Here is a 22,019-nt window from a genome sequence, read left to right on the forward strand (position 1 = left end):
TTGTTTCATCTAGCCCACTTTGAGCTAGTTTGCTCATCGGGATATCATGGGGCACTTTGTTGAAAGCTTTGCTGAAGTCAAGGTATATGATGTCTACAGCATTCCCACGGTATACAAGGGAGGTGACTTGATCCAAAAATGAGATCAGATTCGTCTGGCAGGATTTGTTCTTGACAAATCCATGTTGGCTTGGAGTAATCGCTGTGTTGTTTTCAAGGTGCTTACAGATGGATTGCTTTATCATCTGCTCCAGAATTTTCCCTGGGATTGATGTTAGACTGACTGGTCTGTAGTTCCCAGGTTCCTCCTTTTTGCCCTTTTTGAAGATAGGGACATTAGCCCTCCTCCAGTCATCTGGCACTTCACCCGTCCTCCATGATTTCTCAAAGAGAATAGACAGTGGTTCTGAGAGTTCTTCTGCCAGTTCCTTTATTACTCTAGGATGCTCCTGCCAACCTAGCAGTTCGAAAGCAAGAAATTGCAAGTAGATAAATAGGTACTGCTTCGGCGGGAAAGGTAACAGCGTTCTGTGCACCTTGGTGTTCAGTCATGCTGGCCACATGACCACGGAAGTGTCTTCGGACAGCGCTGGCTCTTTGGCTTAGAAATGGAGATGAGCACCACACCCTAGAGTCGGACACTACTGGTTGGGGACACCTTTACCTTTTTTTTTTTTTTTTGCAGTTCATCTGGCCCTGGAGATTTGAACTCATTCAAAGTAATTAGGTGTTCCTTGACCATATGCCTATCCATCTCAAGCTACAATCCTGCCCCTTCAACCTGTACTTGGCCTTTGCCAGGGGGGTCATAGACCCTCTTTTGGGAGAAGACTGAGCCAAAGTTGGAATTGAGCACCTCTGCCTTTTCTTTGTCATCTGTTATCATTTTGCCATCTTTATTTACTAGCTGAACAACCATTTCTTTCCTCTGCCTTTTACTATGCACATAGCTGAAGAAAGCCTTTTTGTTGCTTTTAGCATCCCTCGCTAACCTCAGCTCGTTCTCACCTTTAGCCTTCCTGACACCATCCCTGCAATTCTGTGCTACCTGCCTGTACTCTTCCTTTGTTGCTTGGCCTTCTTTCCACTTCCTATGTGTGTCCTTTTTTGTTTTCAGGTCATCCCTAAGCTTTTTGTAAAGCCACACTGGCTTCTTCTGTTGTCTTCCACCTTCTCTTCTTGTTGGAATTGTTTGTCATTGTGCCTTGAGAATTTCCTTTTTTAAAAGCTCCCACCCATCTTGGACTGCTTTTCTCGTTAAGAGTTGCTTGCCATGAGATCCTTTTGGAGCTCCTCACGATTCCTTTTTGTTTTAACCACCTTAAATCAATGGTGTCATAAGCAAAGTTGGCTACTTCACTACTCCCCCCTAATTCCGGGTCATTTATGAATAAGTTGTAAAGCACTGGTCGCAATACATATCCCTGTGGGACCCCACAGTTTATATCCCTCCATTGGGAGAATTTACCATTTATTTCTACTTTCTGTTCTTGAATCAGTTACTGATCCATAAGAGGACCTCTCCTCTTATTCCATGGCTGGCAAGTTTGCTCAGGAGTCTTTGGTGAGGGACTTTGTCAAAAACCTTTTGGAAGTCCAAGTAAACAACGCCCACCAGATCACCCGTGTCCACGTGTTTCTTGACACTCTCAAAGTGTGCTTGCAAACCTGGCAGTGCAGCCTTTCCCAACCCTGTGCACTCGACATGTGTTGACTGCAACTCCCATCATTAATGGCCATGCTGGCTGGAATAATGGGAATTGCAGTCCAACATATCTAGTAGGCACCAGGTTGGGGAAGGCTGTGGCAGTGGGTATTTGTGTTGGGAGATGATTTGGAGCAGAAAAATGGCAGAAAGGGAAAGTGCACCTCCCCCATGCTGCTGTTCCACTCCAAATTGCCCCCTCTGATGCCGTTTTGTAAAGTAGCAACCTCTTGGGCTTTTATTATATGAGTTCACATGTAACATATAGCACCAGCTGGCAGAGCTGAGAGCTAAACCCTTTTCTGGGTTGTGTGTGCTATTTAAAATTGCAGGGGGATTGCATGCTTAGTCTCTTGACTGCTTAAAAAAGTGGGGGTCCAATCCTGTGCGCAGAAAAGGATGGGGGGATTGTTTCAATCCCCCCACACACGCACACCAGCAGCCTGCTGTGGCAAAGTGCAGGAAAAACTTGATTCTGCTAGCTGTATTATAAAACTGGACCTTAAAGCTCCATGGAGAGTTTAAAAAAATAGTACAAAAGGTTAGTCTTGAGCTGTTTCCTGCAAGTACGTAAAAGCAGAAAGACTGTTGCTTAGCAGTGATTTACTCTGAGTCATCGCATTGTTTAATTATTGACTCAAATTGGTCTCTCTGCAGATGATTTCAAAAGTACACATACCATTTTGCCTGGCATCACCATTTGTGCCAACATCTTTTGATTGTGCAAGCATTTTCAGGGGAGGCAAGTGCAATAGAGCCATGCGAATGGCCACAGTAAAATTGCTTAAGGGGGGAGGCGACAAGTTGTAGATTAGTGCAACATTTGCCAAAACTGGCATTTTTACTCTGCAGGGTGTGTGGGTTGTTTTTTAGTTTCATTTTTTAACAAGAAGGAATTGGCTGTCCCTCCCCTCCCTCTGAAAATGTATGGCCTCTCACATCCTCCACCATTTAATGAACCAAAATAAGGGCATAACTGGGTGATACTCTTACTTTCATAACGAAGATGAGAGTCTGAACCCCTCCTCACCACCACTATTACATGCTGCGGATGCCTGTATTCTGCCTGCTCTGTTAGGTATTGATTTACTCTGTGACAGCCTGTCCCCCACTGGTTTAAAAGCCAAAAGGGTGTTGGCCTTTTGCCTGTAGTAGACTAGTATAATTGTCCAACAATGTATCATCAGTAGTTCAACATATACATGGACAGCTGCAGTGTGTGCAATCACAGTCTGTGCACTGCAATGCCTTAGTGCTTAGGTGCATGCATTTATAGCCATGCGCACTTGAGACAAGATGCTTCTGCACCAACCCAAGAGATTTATGTTCTACAGAGCCTGGAGAAGGATTTGGATCTAGGATGGCTATGTGTCCTATGTTACAGAGGACAGTCCTCTATTTGAAGGTGGTGGGATGGATTGTATTTCTGTTTAAGTCATAGCACTGACTTCTAAATTGTGCATCTGTGCATATTGTGAAGGGAGGAAGGGGGGTGCCCTAACTCCCAGCAGTGTAAGCAACCAGTGTAGGCTGAACACCAATCCAGCAAGGTAGGCTGCCGCCATCCCTGATGTCCAACTCAGCCTGAGCCAGGGGACTCACAAAACTTGCAGGTCACCCTTAAGGCTTATGAAACAAGGGCCCAAGCTGGCACCCTCTATTTCAAAGCCCTAAGCCTGAAACCTCAAACAGCAGCAATAACCAAGAGGAAAGCTCTGGACTTAGAACCAAGGCTTAATTGGAATAAAACACACACTTTCAATTCTGATAGGTGGTAAGTTTATTCACAAAAGGGAAAAGGACAACATACAGACAAACGGAGCGATATTTGGGAACAGTATTTACAAGACAAAAGAACAAAGCTCACCAGACCTCTCCATACATACCAAGGCACGGGTCTCCAAAAGAACAGGGCCTCAGAAACCAGCAATCCCTACCAGACAAGCGAAAGGGACAAGCAAAACAGACAACGATGAAGACAAAGAGCAGATGTAGTCCTCCTAGTTTTATATCCCAAAACTATTAGCAAAGCTAAGGCAATTCTTACTGGCCAACCACAGCCTAACTGAAGCAATCTTCTCAGGCTTGGGGGGGGGGGGGCAGGCAGAAAGTTCCCACAAACACTCAGCTGAACTCATTCAGCCCAGTTAGTGAGAGTTCTGCTGTGGCCTTGAGGCCCTAGACGGTACAAGATAACGCACACTGATGGCCCAGCAAATACGTGCAGGCTTAGCCTCATGGAATGGAACTTCAGGGGCGGGTGAGACACAGAAGGAAAATGGATTTCTTGACACACATAAAGTAGCATAGGCAAATGTTATGCAAATCTGTCCTAATTTGGGGGTGATGCATTTCCTCTTTTGGGGCGATTGTGTAAGCAGCCATCCTAGTTGTATCCTGAAGAGCCACAACTCTAGCATCTCACACCAACAAAACCTTAAACAGGTGTGGTTCCCAAAAGGCAAAAACAGCAGCAATTATTTTCCAGGAATCCTGAACCGTCTAGGTATTTGAAATTTCTAGGGCTACAAAGTTTAGTCGACTAGACAGTTAGCTTCACTATAACAGCCATTTTGATGGATTAAAATGGTGCCCCCAATACACAGGCAGCATATAGTTTTTTGACACAAAAACACAGATGGCCTCTTGCAACATTCACATGCATCATCTTAAAACCAACAAAGTATACACTTTTCTTCAGAAATATAATTTTTTCATAGGCAAATGTATTTAGTCACATGGGCTTTAGCCCGTTAATCTGTTTCTTTACTAGAATGATAGCCCTAGAAATTTCCCTTGGGGGTCTTCTCATAACTAGGTTTTGGAAGTTTTCTTTTTTAAATTGCGAAGATAAATGTTCCACCCCATGCGCTCTGTTCAGTATCAGAGGCTCCCTGAAAACAGAAATGCAGCAGGCGGTCATAAAGCAGCCTTCCTCAACCTGGTGCCCTCCAGATGTCTTGGACTATGATTTCCAGCATTCCTAACCACTGGCCACACTGGCTGGGGCTGATAGGAGTTGAAGTCCAAAACATTTGGAAGGCATGAGATTACAGAAGGCTGCCATAAAGGGTAGGGCCTTCTTGCATATGGCACCAACCTTCTAGAATCTGTTTCCATCTGGACCCACCATTAAATGTCTTCAAGGTCCTGGCCAAATTAAAACTTTTTGAGAGGCTTTTGGGGAAGCTAACTGCCATCTTTTTTTCTTTTTCGCTGATTTGTCTTTTATGGATTATTTCTGCCATTTGGATAGGATATCCATTTGGATAACCCCTTGTTATGTGCTGTTGTTTTATTGCCTGTTTACTGTTTTTTAATCTTGATGTTTTAAAGTTGTTTTATTATTAGTAGGTCTGATTTCTTCGAAGAAAAGGAGGATATATAACTTTTTAAAAAGCAGGGTATGGACACTCTTGTTCTGATTTGATGATAATGTTGTGTGGCTTTAAGAGCAGGCAAGGTAGAATTGCAGAGCTATGCTTCTGGAAAGCAAAAGATTAACAGAGATGTGCTAATATGGGTGCTCCCGACTGTTATCTATTGGCAGCTGTTCTGGTATGTTAAGGTTCTACCAAACAGTAGGAAGTGGCTTGGGGTGCGGGCATTTTGATGTGGTGTTACTTTCACAGTAGCAGGCCTAAGGCAACAATCTCAGAGATGCAAGGCAGAGGTACCTAGCATACCAGGTGGACCTGTCCTTGTAGTCTGGAAAGCGGCTGGATTGGGACTGTAAACACACATCACTCCTGTTTACATCCACTACCAACTTGAGTTCAAACCAGAGGTCCATGCTACAGACATGCAAAGATAACTGCAGAACAAACAAAGGTTGCTACAATTTGCATGGTAGGAGTCAAACTCTTTCCACTGGAGAGACCTGCTAGCATTGCCGGTCCTTTCTCCCTTACAAGCACTGCTCCCCTGCAACAAGCAAAAATTAAGCAGGCACATCTTCCCAGAGGATGTAGTAAGTGCAGCAAAGGGAGGCAAGCCTCACCGGCTTAGGGTGCAATCCTATGCACATTTAAGACAGAAAAAGTCCTACAACTCCCAGCATGCTCCAGCCAGCATGTTATGCAGCCTTGGAGGAGTAAGCTTCCTTGAATAAACTGGGGCTAACTTCCAAGTAAACATGAGTAAGATCCAACTGCAATGATATGCAATTTAGAGTGCAATCCAATGCAAGCTTAGGCTGAAAAGACTCCTGTGACTTCCAACCAGTTCATGTTGTGCTCTTCTGAGCAGACATATATAGGATTACACTGTTAGTTTCTATACTGCCCTTCACAAATATATATCTCAGGGTGCTCCACAATAAGAAATTACAAGAAGATACATTAAGGACACAATCCTATAGATGTTTAGGCAGAAAACAGTCCTACAAGTCCCAGGATCCCCCAGCCAGCCTGAGAGTTGTAGGACTTTCTTCTGTCTAAACAGGCACAGGGTTACATCCTAAGGGGCAGGGTTGTCTCCTTGAACAGACTGGGGATAACTCTGCAGCAAACACACAAAAGAGCCAGCTGCAATGCTCTGCAGTCTTGGAGAGCAAGTCTCCTTGAATAAATCGGGGCTTACTCTGCAGCAAACACACATAAGAGCCAGCTGCAATGCTCTGCAGTCTTGGAGAGTAAGTCTCCTTGAATAAATCGGGGCTTACTCTGGAGCAAACACACACAAGAGCCAGCTGCAATGCTCTGAAATCCTGGCGAGTAAGACTCCTTGAATAAAGTGGGCTTTACTCCAGAGAAAACACGCATAAGATCCAGCTGCACGTCTCTGCAGTCTCGGGGTAATAATCCTCCCATACAGTGGGGCTTACTCCCGAGTAAACATGCACAAGCTCCACCTGTGATCCCAGACGACCGTCCTAGGGAGTCAACCTCAACGACTTCAGAGGGGCTTATTTCTGACCACACGCGCCCAGCGCGCTGCTCCCGGCAGGTGCTGCAGCCGGGCGCTCCGCTCCGCTCCGCTCCGCTCCGCTCCCTCCTCTGACGCGAGGCCCCTCCTACCCCGAGGAAGAGGCGTTCTGGAAGAAGCCCCCGCTAAGCGAAGAAAAGCGGGGGAGTGGAGGAAATAGCGGGCGAGCCTCTCATTGGGCAGCGGCCCAGTGAGAGCTCCTCCCCCGCTGCCTCGGGACGGCTTTCTTATAGGCGGGTGGGGCGAAACGGACCCCGCGAGCAAGGGAGCCTGTAAGAAATCGGTTGCTGGGCAGGGTGGGGAGTGGCTGGCCAATGGCGGGAGGGGGGAGGAGGGCCCGCGCGCGCGCGCGCGCCCCCCCCTCCTCGCTCTGTGGCAACTGCCGCGCGTGCGAGGGGAGGAGGAGCGGCAGCAACGGCTCTTGTTGTCGCCGGGATCCGGCGGCGGTGGGCGGTGCTCGCTCGCTGCCGCCGCCTCCTCCCCCTCCCCCTCCCTTCTCCCCTCGGCACGCAAGCAGTCGTCCGTCCCAGCCCCTCCGAGGGAGCCCGGCTGGCTGGGTTGGGAGCCAGCGCCGCGCAGCCCGGCGCAGGGAGAGCGGCCAGGGGAGGACGGGAGGCGTCCGGCGGGGTCCTCGCCTCTCTCTGGAGCCCGAGCAGGTGAGCGGGACTCCGGCTGAGGTGGGAGGGAAAAGCCGTTGGGCGCCGAGGGGGGGGGGTCGGACGGACCTGAGGGGCGGCGGCGGCAGAAGAAGCGGGTGTGGGGTCTTCCCTGAGGCGTGGGGCTGCGGTGTGGTAAGCTGGGCTTTGGGGTCGTGGAGGTGGAGCTGGGAGGGTCGGAACGGCAATATTTGGGGCGGGGGGGGCGCTCGGGGAGGTGGCTACGGGGGTGGGGGGCGGCGGAGGTGATGGGGGACCCGACACGGGTGGGGAGGAATATGGGGGGCTTATCCGGCTGGGGGTCTTGGTCGACGCCGGGGGCTGAGAGGCTGGCTGGGCGGGGAACACTGCGCTGAGATGGTAACCTCAGCCGCACTCCAAACGACGGGGGAGCCCCGGTAGGTTTGGGGCTGAGAGAGGTCTTGGCAGAAGGGGTGGGAGGCAGGCTGATGGGGAGTTGCCCGGGGCTTGGGGTCATCAGCCAATATGGGCGGGCTAAAGCTGAGTTGGAGGGCTGGTGCCAGGAAGGAAGAAAACCAGGTGTAGTGGAAGGACCTGGGTTTGGGGGTGTTTGGGGGTACACGAGTGGGAGTTGAGAATGAGGATTAGAAGCTGGTTGGGGGTCAGGGTGGAACATGGGTAGGAGGGGTGATCAGAGGTTTGTGGTGCGCTTGAGGGGCTGGTTGGAGTATTTAAGAATACTGTTAGGACATGGGGACGGAGTTTGCATTCTGTCTTGGTTGGAAGCCTCACTTATATCTAAGTAAAATGCACCGATTTGGGCTCTTGCTGTATAAGAAGCACACAAATTCAAGCTTAATCCAGGCAAGGCAGAGGTGTTCCTGGTTAGTTGAAAGGCAGATCAGGAAATAGGGACTCAGCCTGTACTGGGTGGGGTTACACTCCCCTGAAGACTCAGGCTCGTAGTTTAGGTGGCCTGGACTTGACCCTGAACCTAGGCGCCCAGGATTTGGCTGCGGCCACGAGTGCCGACTGCACCCATTCTTAGAGATGTCTGCTCTGACCACAGTCACGCATCCCGTTTGGGCTACTGTAACATACCTTACTTATTGCTGCCTTTGAAAGCTGGTGGGAAACTTCAGCTGGTCCAGAATGCTGCTGCTGGACTGTTGACCAGGCCTGGTTACAAAGAGCACATGACTCCCTTGTTACAACAGCTTCCAGTCTTTTCTCAGTGCAATTCAATGCTGGTGATGACCCAGAAAGCCCTATACGGCTTGGGTCCAGTCTAATGGAAATACCGCCTTCTTCTATATGAGCGTTCTTCGGGGGAAGCCCCTCTCTGTACAGCTACCTTCATGTTTGGTGGGGATGTGAGTGCCTTCTTGGTGACTGCTCCCAGGCTATGGAACTCCATGCTGAGGGAGGCTAGGTTGGTCCCTTCTGTTGTCAGGCAAAGAAGTTTTTCTTCAAGCAGGCCTTTGGCATGTAAGCTGATTTGTTGCATTGAGTGCAGTTTTTATTCTGTTATTGTGTTTTTTAAACTGTTTTGAATGTATTTTAATCAAGCTATTTTTCTTTAAAAGATGGTTCCTATGATTGTTAGCTGGCTTGAGCACCATTTCCTTGGTGGAAAGGTGGGGTGCAAATCAAACACAGGTATAAGAAGGTATACATAGAATGGAAGGTAGGGTGGAGAATGGAATAGGTATTGCTTGTGAGGCCTGTCTGGGTCTGGTGGGTGAAAATTAGTGTTAAGGGGTGTGAGGAGGAGGTGTCTGTGAAGATACTCACCTGGTAATGACGGGGAGGGTGCTTTGCAGATGTCCTGGTTATTGTTATGGGGTGTGCGCATGGGGATGTTTATAGGAAGCCAACAGAATACATGCTTAGTGGTAAATTGAGTTGGGGGCCAGTAGAGGTAGGATATACTGTAGGGATTTTAGTGAAAGAGGTAGCAGGAGTTGAGGAGCTTGCTGAAGGAGGCTCAGGGTAGTACTTGCATAAACATGGGGAGGTTGTCTGAGGTTCTGCGTTTGGTTAAAGCACTGGATAAGGCCTGAAGACTTGTGAGAAACTGTAAGGAAAAATTGGACTAGTTTAATGTTGGGACATAAGTTTAGAAAGATAGGCCACTAAGAATAAGGATACATCAGGTGATTTGAAGAGGGTATAGTCCTGGTGGGAGACTGGCTGGTTTGGTAGAAGGTTCTAGGGACGAAGTGTTTGAGGAAAAGCAGTACGTGAGTGCTTTTAAATATAGCAGAATATTGGGCAGTTGATCAGAGGTGAACTTGGGGAAGGCAGTATGGAAGGATTTGTATGGAGAAGGGAGCATTTAAAGGACCCAGAGTGGAAATACCTAGTTTGTTCTGGAAGGAAGTGAGCTTGACCAGTGTGGTGCAGTGACTAGAATGTCAAAGTAGGACCCATGCTCATATCTCCATTCAGCCATGAAACTCACTGGGCGGCCCTGGAGCCATCACTATTTCTCAGCCTAACCTATCTCACAGGGTGGTTGAAAAGATATGTTACCCAGAGCACCTGGGAGATGGGGCTTTGAATGTGTTGTGATGGGTTGTATGGGCTGATTGATGATGGTTATAGAAGACTGATTCAATTATTAAAAAGAGCTGGATATGAGGGAAAATAAGAGATTGCAAGAGGGATCTTTGGCATGATTGCTTTTGCAGATTGAGGAGGGGAGTTCACTTTGACAGAAGTTGGGGGTGGGGGAAGCTGGCTGAGAAGCAAGGGGAATATTGGAGAGAAGAATTAGGTAAGCAACTGGAACTTGGTTTTGGGATTAGATATGATGGCTATTTGCCTTGGATGGGACTGGGTGGAATGTAGGGGGAGTGGAGTAAATGGTTGAGGGGGGGAGTATTAGACCTGTGCCAGGGGCAAATCTCATAGGGAACAGTCTGCAGGGATGTAGGCCTGGTCTCTGAGGCAAAAGGTAAAATTGGTTGTTTTTGTCTGGTTTAGGGGTAATTTGACCTGAGTTACCAACAGGTGATAAGAGGATACTAGAAGCTGAGTATGGAGACTAGTAGGACAAAGTAAACTAAAGTATGCATGCATTTTGGGGCACAGTGGATCTGGGTACAGGTGGTATTAATGAGAGGGTTTTAGAGGCTAACATGATGGGTGTGGGGTGGACTAAGAGTTAGATATGATGTATAGTGTGGAGAGGAAAGTGAGCATAGATTCTTAGAGTAAACTGCAGATGAAACTGGTCAGTTAGAAAAGCTGCACAGAGGGGGGAGCTGAGTGGAAACCAAATGCTGGGGAGGTGCTGGCTGGGAATAATGAGATGCACAACTGGTAACACTTGGAAGTGCCTGGCCTTTTCAGCATCTAGGAATCCTTAATATTATTGCAATTCTGAAGAGTTGATCGCGCAAGTGTAGGGCGAATGAGATGCTATTTCATTATCCAAGGCTTAGCTAAGGAGAAGTTGAATAGAGCTGGATTTCAAGCAAGGAACATTTAGTAGATGAGTATAGACATGGGGGTAAAATCTGGTTATTGGGTCCAGTTAATGCCTGTGTTTGAGGAGGAGAAAACACTGGAAATTGTGTTGAGGTAGGAGCTAGGTAAAGGCAGAAGGGTTAAGTTATGGTGGAGCTTGTTGAAAGAAACAGAACTCAGAGTATGTGCGTGCGCGCATGTAGGGGTGGGAGGCCTAAGTGCAAAATAGAAACCGCGTGGTTAGAAAAGAAGTGTGGAACAGGTTCAGCTTGAGGTTAAAAGGTTGGCAGTATATGAAGAGACTTGGGAAGGAGCATCATTTGGAAGGGCTCTTCAGTAAAGGACAGTGAGAAGTCCTGACAACGTCATTTGGCATGAGAAGGTATCCAGTGGGAAGAAGTGCTTGACTGTATGTAAGAAGGAGCAGGATAGCTCAGGGTTAGGCATCTGTGAGAAATGCAAAATGGATAGAGGGGTGGCTGCTTAGGACAGAGGATTTGAGGATCTCCAAGAGCTGCTTGGAATAAGGGGATTCTTTCGGAAGGCAAAAACAGAACTATCATTGTATGGTGGGAATGGGATACGTGGGTTAGGTAGTTCAAGGCAGGACTTGGGAGGAGGGCATTGAGAGAGGCAGCTGGCTCAGCATCCGTTGAAAACTGTCTTGTGAGTAATTGTTTAATGATTTTCTGAATGTGCTGAGGTGGGTTTGGTTATAGCTAGGTGCAGGGATCAAATCGAGTCACTGTAGTGCTAGATGAAAGATTTGAAGAAGCTTGCTGTAAGTGGAGTTTTGAATGAGTATGATTCCTACTTAGAAAATAGGAAAAAGAGTGTAGTGAATTTGTGAGGATGTTATTTGGGTACATGAGAGAAGTCTGGGGTATAGTATTGCGCTTTGGAGGCTGGTTGGAGCAGAATTAGGATGAGGTTTCCTGTTTTGTTATAAATAGCTGGTGAGTGAAGAGAGAGGAAGAGAGTAACTTTTCACTGGCCCAAGAGCAAAAACATTGTTGTGAGCCCCCATCTTGCTACTGTGGGAGGTGTAGGCAGCAGCTTCCAGGAAGTTCTGTCTGCTTTCTTTTTCTGCACACTATATGGAGGCTGGCTCCCTTGTGTCTTACTCTTATAGGAAATGAAATGCAAAGGGAGAAGAATCTCTCATAGCTCTGGTACGTTATTTCAGAATTTATGAACACTTAACTGCATTAATGCCTCCTTTAAAAGAATACACTAATTGCAGCTAACACTAAAGTGCTTTATATCTGTGCCATGTGTCTCAAGGCTTCCTGAATTTTCTATAAAGAGCTAGGCTTTGATCTGATCTTAATCATTTATATCTCTCGCCAACTTGTTAGTAGTAGACATGATCAGTAATTTCTGTTCACAAGAGTCCTGACATTTATAGGTCTGGCTTGTAATACTTGTTTTATTTATAAAAGTTCTACCTAATAAACTAACACTTTAAATACATATTTAAGGACAGCTCAGAAAAGTGAAGAAGAATAAAATCACGCATCTTTGCCCATAAAACTTTCACATATTGTGCAGTATTTTGGGGTCAGCTGTATACATGGCTCTTCATGTCCTTTGTGGGAGGAGGGGTCCATTACCACTGTTTGTCTACCTTGGTTTGACTATTCCAGTGTTTTGTACAGGGGTTTGCTAGAGCCTGGGCTGCTAGAAACCCAAGCCCATTTTTTGTGCAGCCTGAAGGTAGGTATTAACTGTGCCATTAGGTTTTTCTGGAAACTGAGGTGTGGGTCTGGCAGCAAATGATTCTGCAGTGCATATTGTCCCTTCCATCTTCTGTGACATCCATGTGTGAAGTTGCGTACATTTCATTTTGCCATTATACATTCTCTGAAGTCCAAAGTGTTGACTTGGTCTATCTATTTGGTTCTGTTGAGTCCATTCTGCTATGGGAAGATAAAATCCAAAAGCCACCACAGGATAATACCTTTATTAGAACCAACTAAAATGTCTCAAAATAGTGAGCAGGCTTTTCAATTCTCTAGAATTCTTCAGGTTGGATGTTAAATAAAGCAACAAGGGGATGGATGGGAGACTTAGGCATGATGAAGCCTCAAAGTCTGCATCAACATCATGCCCATTCCCCCCCCTCGCTCCCCTGTTTTGCTTGATATCCAGCCTGAAGAAGAGTTCTGAACTCTATAAAGCTGTAACATTTTAGTTGGGCTGAATAAAGGTATTACTCTAATGTGGCTTTTGGAGCAGAGCAAGGGATGGGGCAGCAATCCCTGAATAGTTATTTGCAAGGCTGTACAAAAATCCATAAAACAATAGATTATAATCAGAATATCCAACTAATTGTACATCACTGATCTGATTATCCTTTATAAAGCAATGTCAAATCAACAAAATATTTGTCTAATTCTTCCCTGAAGTTGCATCACTTGACTGAAAAGGATTACTCTGGCTGTTATCAGAGCTGTGCTTAACCACTGTTTTGAATGAGACCTCTCTGCACCATATCTGGACTATTCTGGCCTGAATACATTCTCTGTATTTTTAAGGGTAAGGTTTTAATTCTTCTTATTTAATGTAGTTTCTTGGGATTGCCTGATAACATCACAGGGGCTCTGTCCTTGCAGACTGAAGGCTTGCTCAGACATTGCAATAGACAGAAGTAGAAATTTAACCTGCTACTGTTTCCCCAGAAGTAACTTGTCTTCTCCTGCTACTGGCCCCAGAACAATACTATTTCCCCTTCTTTAATTCCTGCAAACACCAGTGAGAGTCAGGAGAAGTTGGGAGAAGCCCTCTCAAACTTTGGCACTTGAAAGATTATCTCCAACATGACTATAAACTAAGAGGTGAGATTGTAGAGAGCTAACTACTAGCTTTCCCCAATGTACAGCACAGCACTGTCTGAACATCTTTCACTATTCAGATTGCTAGGTCTTCTGGCATAATAACAATGCAGAAATTCTCCTTTAGGCATTACCTTTGGAATGAAGAGACTTGATCAAATAAAAAAATGCAGGCTACATAGAACTAAGCATCGCTGTGTTTTACATTGTAGTATTGCCTAAAGCCTTGTCTGTGCTTGGGAACTATCATACAGTAACAAACAAAAAATGCTGGCTGGCAACTGCTCAATAACATTTTAGTTGTTCTAGGGTGCAGTCCTATAACATTTGAGTTATGCTGGCTGAGGAGCCATAGGATTTAGTGGAAGTCCCACTATGCTGGCAGAGCAGGATCATAGAATAGTAGTCATAGAATAGTAGGGTTGGAAGGGGCCTACAAGACCAGCAAGGAGTTACATTGCTGCCATGTGAGCTGAACTGGCAGAACACCCACCGGCAAAGATGTGATCGCAGACAGCTAAAATGGGACAGAGTCACAGGTGGGATTGGCAGAGGCCCATGGGAAGAGCACACCTATGCAGTTTCCTGTTCTAATTCAGACCATGCCCACCAACGGTGTAAATTTACACCAGATCTGGTGCAAGGAATTTCAGAAATACCCTCTCTGTATCAACTGCCCCACCTACATCACCACGTCAGAGCATAGGATAGAATATAACATAACACCCAGTCGCAGCACACCAACACCAGTAAATAAACCCCACACAGGAAGACCACTACCCAGATGATAGAGTGTGCAGCATGGGGCTATCTCTCAGGCCTCATATTATACATGTCTGCTACTTAGAGCTCATAAAGGAGAATTCCAGTGAAAGGGCACTTTGAATCCAACAAAATGGGAAACCCCACAAAGAATGCCCAAAAAAGCAATGGGGTAAGCAAAAGAGTTGTTTTATTCCACAAAAGGGCACTTTGCACAGAAAAGCAGCACTTGGGGTAAAACAGCTTGTCTTCAAGACGTACAGGGAAACTTGAGCACATTGCTATAATTTCTTTGCTTAGAACATTACAGGTACCTCACGTTGGGACTCCAGACCCAAACAGCCAACAGTAACCACCACTCCAACTGGGGGTGCCAGGACAGAACACCCCACACAGGTAAGCAAGGGAAGGGGGTAACCACACTACAAAGTATGTCTTCTGCATCTGTCTCCTATACCTTCCCCACCCCATTTGCTATACGTGGATACTGTGTTCTATCTGAACTGTGTTCTTTTAACACTGCCCCTCAACAGTGGGGAGCAGTGTCCCCTGTAGACAGGGCAGGCACTCAGCCCCACATGCAGGTAAGCTGTCTGTTGTCAAATGCAGAGGCACTCCAACCATTGCCACTGTTGTCCAAATACCCACACATGCTTTTGTCTTACAGGATCACAGCCCAGATGAATAGAGCAGAACAAACTTGTCACCACACACGTAGTGGATACAGTTCCACTACCAACTGCAAGGGAAAAGAGGTGCGTATGCTCATGCTCACTGCTGTCGCCATCTCCCCCATGGAGGAGAGGCTGAGGTGTGAGCACTGGCAGGATGTTCAGGTGGCTTCTCTCACACTTCCTCACAAACAGCTAGTCTGCATCTAAGTTCAGGAAATACATGTTTCTGCTACTGACTGTTGCTCATTACTCTGTCTTCCCTTGCTCTCCACAAGTACAGGATCCATCCCACACCCTGTTCTGTACAGGCCATGAGGGAGACCCACCCCATGACCAGCAGCGGCCAGGATGTTCATCACTGAGTTGTTAACCTATTCCAAGCAGGCTCCTGCACCCTTGCAAGCTTCCTGACAGTTATGCAGCAGGTAAAGGTGTTCTTAATATGGAGCTGATGCCATGAGGGACTGCACCTGCTGCCCTGCTATCTGTTGAGCCACTGTTTGTGGCACAGGAGCCCTCCAGCCCCACACATCTTTCCTTATCAGGAACGTCTGTATCAATAAAGACTATAACTTTGCCATGTGTGTTGTTTCTTTGTTCAGGAGTGATGGATGGGGCTCCCTTTCCACCACCCTACAATTGTTTGGCTTCAGTTGGCCTCAGGATCGGACTCTGGGGTGTGTGTGCAGGGAGTTGATGGACTCAGAGACAGTGGCCCCTCCAGGGCCTGATTATTCAGGTTTGCCTGACAGTGAGGGGACAGATCTCTTGGGCACAAGTGAGATGGGTGCTGCTGCCAGGGTGGATGAAGCAGTCAGTCGGTGGAGGGGAGGCAGAGAGGCACTGAGGCCTGTTGGGATTCTGTCTGGCAAGGCTAGCTTATCGGGTAAAATGGCAAGGGTGTGTGGATTATTCACATGGGTTTGCAGGGGTGGGTTCGTCAGAGGGGCTGGTTAGTCCATGCAGCACTCCTCCTAAGGTGTGCCTGGGTGTATACCCCCCAATTCTTTTTTGTGCAGGGTTGTATCCTGGATTTGAAACTCCATGTAAAATGTGAGCTGGGTTTTGAGTCTTAGGGCAGAAGGGAAAAGAAATACCCCATGGTATGGCTGTTCCTTGTCTCCTACTGTGGCTGAGTGGCTAGGGAACTGCTCTGTGGAGCTTGCAGTGTGGGCTTGAGTCCTGGGGGCTCCCTCTATTCTACCTATGATGCAACTGTTGTAGGTCAGGCATGCAAAAGGTGAGTTGGACCATTCTCCACCCCCCTTCCTCCTGGTGGAGCTTGAATTCCCTTCTCAACCCTGTGCTTTTTGGAGTGAGCCCCTGGAGGTTGCTGTTGTCAGTGGCTGCCCTTGTTGCATGTTCTGAGCCCTTCCTTTGGCTGCTTGGCAAAAGAGCCTCTCCCTGGGTAGGTTTCGAATCCTTGTCCCAGGAGGCCTGTGTGCAGTCTCTGCAGGCTTCCTACCGAGGGAACTATGTGGGTGCTGTGTTGTGTGAGCTGTACATCCTTCCCTTTGTATGTGTTGCGCTCCAAAACAGTCGCTACGAGCAGCGTAAGAGGATTTGAATTCCTGCCTGTAGGGGTACCTGGAGACTTGCAGTAGTGGGGTCATGGCTGGCTGTGCCACAGGGGCTGAAGGACTGGTGGTGCTATGGCATCGTGTGTGTCGTGATGCAGGGATGTATGGTGGGGGCATTTCTTTGCCATTGTGAGTTCATTGGCTCCCTTTGTGTGGGTGACATGAGGGTGTCATTGCTGGCACAACCCCTGATCTGTGCACTTTTGCGGTGTTTCCAGGGACACTGGGGGAAAGGTTTGTTTTATTCCATTATGTGATTTTCTTTGCTTTTCTTCCTCACGAGCTGAGCAGTTATAGGACATGGTAGTTCTACTGATGCATCTCACCCCCCCTTCCTCCTGCCACATTATTGGTATATAGGGTTATTTGGTTGCAGTCCTATGCACGCTTACCTGGAAGTACATCTCATTGAGTTCAATAGGCCTGAGTAGACATGTATACCAGGGGTTTGCAACCTTTTGCCCACCCAAGGGCCACATAAGTTGATGGGTCAGGGGCTGACCGTGCAGTCACACACATGCACACCCACTCTTCCCTCCATTCTCTATGTGCTGAGAATGTCCCTCCTTCCATCCTGAGTCTGCTGGGAAGCAGCGTGTGTGGGGATGACTCTCCTAGTACACTGTGTGTGGTGGCACAGAGGGGAGGAATTGGGGGGCAGGGCACCTGTGTTGGGCCACACATGATGGTGAGGACAGCATGTTGCCTTGCACTGTTATTCTGCTTTTTAACTGCATAATTTATATATATTAAATCCAAATAAAATGTCACGTTACTAGAAGCACAATATTAATGGCATACTTGCCCTGAACAGCTTTAAACCTGCTTAGCTTCAGCTAAGGACTATAACAAACTATACATATGTCTTCTGCTCATGTATTTCCATTTTCTTAAACTACTTAAAGTTTTCTTGATTCATCTTGTCTTAAGTATGTAGTGAATTTTCTAAGCCTTAAAATACTGATCACATGTAAGCAAATTTTCTGGTTAAGCAGGGAGCCTGATTAGCATTAACCACAGTTCGTGTCGATGCCAATATAATGCTTAATTGCGTTTTAAGTGAACAGAAAAAAATTGGCATCAGAGAGGGCATGTGGGGGAGGAAGAATGTAATTGTGGTTTAGAGCTTACCACTGCTATATCTGCACCAGCCCTTTCTGTCTTAGCATTATAAAAAGTACAACTATACATGTAAAATATGTCTTCCAATATATTTGCACTTATAGTTAACAAAAGAAATGAATGGATAAAGTCTCTTAGGTGCTAGATTACATCAAGTAGGACAAGAGAGCAACTAATCTAGATCACAAGAAATGAACAACCAAGGTGACTGATTCAGATGAAACTACTACATATCTCAGGAAAGGGAAGCTGAAGCAGAGAAGCTGGGATCTGCTGTTCTGCATTTGCTTTTCTCCATAGTCTTCCCTGGATTGTAGAATCATAGAATAGTAGGGTTGGAAGGGGCCTACAAGGCCATCGAGTCCAACCCCCTGCTCAATGCAGGAATCCAAGTCAGAGCATCCCTGACAAATGGCTGTCCAGCCTCGTCTTAAAGGCCTCCAGTGTGGGAGAGCCCACCACCTCCCCAGGTAATTGGTTCCATTGCCGTATTGCTCTGACACTCAGGAAGTTTTTCCTGATGTTCAGCCGGAATCTGGCTTCCTGTAACTTGAGCCCATTATTCCGTGTCCTGCACTCTGGGATGATCAAGAAGAGATCCTGGCCTTCTTCTCTGTGACAACCTTTCAAGTACTTGAAGAGTGCTATCATATCTCCCCTCAGTCTTCTCTTCTCAAGGCTAAACATGCCCAGTTCTTTCAGTCTCTCTTCATAGGGCTTTGTTTCCAGTCCCCTGATCATCTTTGTTGCCCTCCTTTGAACCCTCTCCAGCTTGTCTGCATCCTTCTTAAAGTGTGGTGCCCAGAACTGGACACAGTACTCCAGATGAGGCCTAACCAGTGCTGAGTAGAGGGGAACTAGTACTTCCCGGGATTTGGAAGCAATGCTTCTATGAATGCAGCCCAAAATAGCATTTGCCTTTTTTGCAGCCACATCACATTGTTGGCTCATATTCAGCTTGTGATCGACGACAGTTCCAAGATCCTTCTCGCTCGTAGTGTGGTTGAGCCACGTATCCCCCATCTTGTAACTGTGCATTTGGTTTCTTTTTCCTAGGTGCAGAACTTGGCATTTGTCCCTATTAAATGCCATTCTGTTGTTTTCTGCCCAGCACTCCAGTCTATCCAGATCACTTTGAATTTTGTTTCTGTCTTCCAAAGTATTAGCTATCCCTCCCAATTTTGTGTCATCTGCAAATTTGATCAGCATTCCCTGCACCTCCTCCTCCAAGTCATCAATAAAAATGTTGAAGAGCACTGGGCCCAGGACTGAGCCCTGCGGTACCCCACTCGTTACCTCTCCCCAGCTTGAGAAGGTCCCATTGATAAGCACTCTTTGAGTCCGATTCTGTAGCCAACTGTGGATCCACTGGATCGTTGTTTCATCTAGCCCACTTCGAGCAAGATTGCTCATCAGGATATCATGGGGCACTTTGTCGAAAGCTTTGCTGAAGTCGAGGTATATGATGTCTACAGCATTCCCACGGTCTACAAGGGAGGTGACTTGATCAAAAAATGAGATCAGATTTGTCTGGCAGGACTTGTTTTTGACAAATCCATGTTGGCTTCGAGTAATCACGGCATTGTTGTCAAGGTGCTTCCAGATGGATTGCTTTATGATCTGCTCCAGAATTTTCCCAGGGATTGATGTCAGACTGACTGGTCTGTAGTTCCCAGGTTCCTCCTTTTTACCCTTTTTGAAGATAGGGACAACGTTAGCCCTCCTCCAGTCATCTGGCACTTCCCCGGTCCTCCATGATTTCTCAAAGAGAATAGACAGCGGTTCTGAGAGTTCTTCTGCCAGTTCCTTTATTACTCTAGGATGCAGTTCATCTGGCCCTGGAGATTTGAACTCATTCAAAGTAATGAGGTGTCCCTTGACCATATGCCTGTCGATCTCAAGCTGCAATCCTGCCCCTTCAGCCTGTACTTCGCCTTTGCCAGGGGGGTCATAGACCCTCTTTTGGGAGAAGACTGAGCCAAAGTAGGAATTGAGCACCTCTGCCTTTTCTTTGTCATCTGTTATCATTTTGCCATCCTTATTTAATAGCTGAACAACCATTTCTTTCCTCTGCCTTTTACTATGCACGTAGCTGAAGAAAGCCTTTTTGTTGTTTTTAGCATCCCTCGCTAACCTCACCTCGTTCTCCGCTTTAGCCTTCCTGACGCCATCCCTGCAATTCTGTGCTACCTGCCTGTACTCTTCCTTTGTTACTTGGCCTTCTTTCCACTTCTTATATGTGTCCTTTTTTGTTTTCAGGTCATCCCTAAGCTTTTTGTGAAGCCACATTGGCTTCTTCTGTTGTCTTCCACCTTTTCTTCTTGTTGGAATTGTTTGTGATTGTGCCTTGAGAATTTCCTTTTTTAAAAGTTCCCACCCATCTTGGACTCCTTTTCTCGCTAGCATTGTTTGCCATGGGACCTTACTGATCATTGTTCTGAGTTTATTAAAATCAGCTTTCCTAAAATCCAGGGTACGCGTTTGAGTACACTCGGCTTTTGCTTCCCTTAGAACCAAGAACTCAAGTACAACATGGTCGCTTTCCCCCAGAGTTCCTGTAACTGCTACTTTATCCACTAAGTCATCTCTGTTGGTTAGGATCAAGTCAAGGATAGCCGATCCTCTAGTTCCTTCCTCTACTTTCTGTAGGAGGAAGTTATCCGCCACACAAGTCAGGAATTTCCTGGAGGGGCCATGTTTTGCAGAATTTGTCTCCCAACAAATATCGGGGAAATTGAAGTCCCCCATTACTACTACATCATGCTTCCTTAAAACATTGGCTATTTGCTTTTCAAAAGTTTCATCCTTGGCTTCTCCTTGATTGGGTGGCCGGTAGTAGACTCCGACCACCAGGTTCCTTTTATTCTTTGCTCCATTTATTTCAACCCAGATGCTCTCGATGGGGCTACCAAGCTCCTCCTCCTGTATTTCTGTGCAGAGATATGTATTTTTCACATACAGTGCAACCCCGCCTCCCTTTCTGTTCCTCCTGTTCTTTTTGAACAAGTTATATCCTTCAACTGCTGTATTCCAGTCATGAGAGTCATCCCACCAAGTCTCAGTTATACCTATCAAGTCATAATTTCCCTCCTGTATTAAGAGTTCAAGTTCGTTCTGTTTGTTTCCCATACTCTGGGCATTAGTATATAGACATCGAAGACCATGTGCTTCATAGTCTGGCTTTCTTCCTACATGTGTCTGAAGACTATTATTGGGCGCTATCAGCGCTGTTCTCTCCATTGCAGTGCATGCGCCTACGTCCATTGTTACCCCCAACATTACATCTCCCTTCCCCGTAGGATTCAGTTTAAAGCCCTCCTGATGAAGTTCTTCATGCTGTGGCCAAACACATTCTTCCCAGCCTTTGTGAGGTGCAACCCATCCCTAGCCAACAGCCCATCTTCCAGGAAGTATAGCCCGTGGTCCCAGAATCCAAATCTCTCTCGTCGGCACCACCTTCGTAGCCAGTCATTCACCCGGAGTATTTTTCGTTCCCTTTCTATCCCTCTTCTAACTACTGGAAGGATGGATGAGAAAACTATCTGGGCCCCAAAGTTCTTGAGTTTCCTTCCCAAAGCTTCAAAGTCTGACGTGATCTCTTCGTAGCTCCGCTTGGCGGTATCATTTGTTCCCACATGGATGAGAAGAAAGGGATACCTGTCAGTGGGCTTTATGAGTGCAGGCAACCTTTCAGTCACGTCTCTAATCTGTCCTCCCGGGAGACAACATACCTGGCGAGTCCACGGGTCTTCGCGACATACTTGGGTCTCGATCCCACGCAGCAAGGAGTCTCCCACTACTACCACTCTTCTCTTCTTCTTCTTGTAGGCCTGGGTTTCATCGCCTCTGTTTGACTGACCTTTAGCCTCTTGCTCACTCTCATGCAGGTTCCCCTGTGATTCTTCCTCTGCAGGCTGTCCTCCAGTCTCATCTGCAAGTACCTGGAATCGGTTCCACAGCTCCACCGCTTCCACTGGTGCAGAGTGGCGTCTAGTTCTTCTTCTCCTAACTGTCACCGTTTTCCAAGGAGTATCCTCTACTCCATTTTTCTTCTCCTCAGCATTTTCCACTTCTGCCTCATCTTGCTGTTGCTCTTCAAGCTTCTGGTCTGCCCTTTGCTGCTGTAGTTCCCCCATTCTGTCCAAGAACTCTTCGTGTTCTCTTATTCCCCGGCGGGTTGACAGTCGCCGCTCCAGTCCACTTACTTTTTCCTCCAGCAGCGTGATCAACTTGCACTTGTTGCAGGTGTAGGCCATGTTGTTCTCAGGCAAGAAAACAAACATTGCACACACCTTGCAGGTCACCACCACTGGAGAGTCTTGTCCT

The 22,019-nt window shown here is 46.9% G+C and overlaps 1 protein-coding gene across 7 annotated transcripts in view; it reads left to right on the forward strand.

The window, feature by feature from the left end:
- Positions 1 to 7,167: 7,167 nt before the first annotated feature.
- The window catches only part of LOC146356967 (SERTA domain-containing protein 2-like), a 30,144-nt gene continuing 15,292 nt past the window's right edge, over positions 7,168 to 22,019 (forward strand). Inside the window, exons 1-5 of one of the 7 annotated variants that reach the window (XR_014788180.1) lie at positions 7,168 to 7,286; positions 13,130 to 13,259; positions 14,618 to 14,713; positions 14,985 to 15,072; positions 15,267 to 15,573. The gene's annotated coding sequence lies outside the window, so the exon portion shown is untranslated. Of the gene's footprint in view, positions 7,287 to 11,214; positions 11,894 to 13,129; positions 13,260 to 14,617; positions 14,714 to 14,984; positions 15,073 to 15,266; positions 15,574 to 22,019 lie in introns of those variants that run through there. The other 6 variants (XR_014788182.1, XM_084837365.1, XR_014788181.1 and 3 more) reach the window with 6 other exon arrangements.

Source organism: Heloderma suspectum, chromosome 1 (assembly GCF_057233095.1).
Source record: "Heloderma suspectum isolate Gila_16-S chromosome 1, 16-S_ref, whole genome shotgun sequence".
Taxonomy (NCBI): domain Eukaryota; kingdom Metazoa; phylum Chordata; class Lepidosauria; order Squamata; family Helodermatidae; genus Heloderma; species Heloderma suspectum.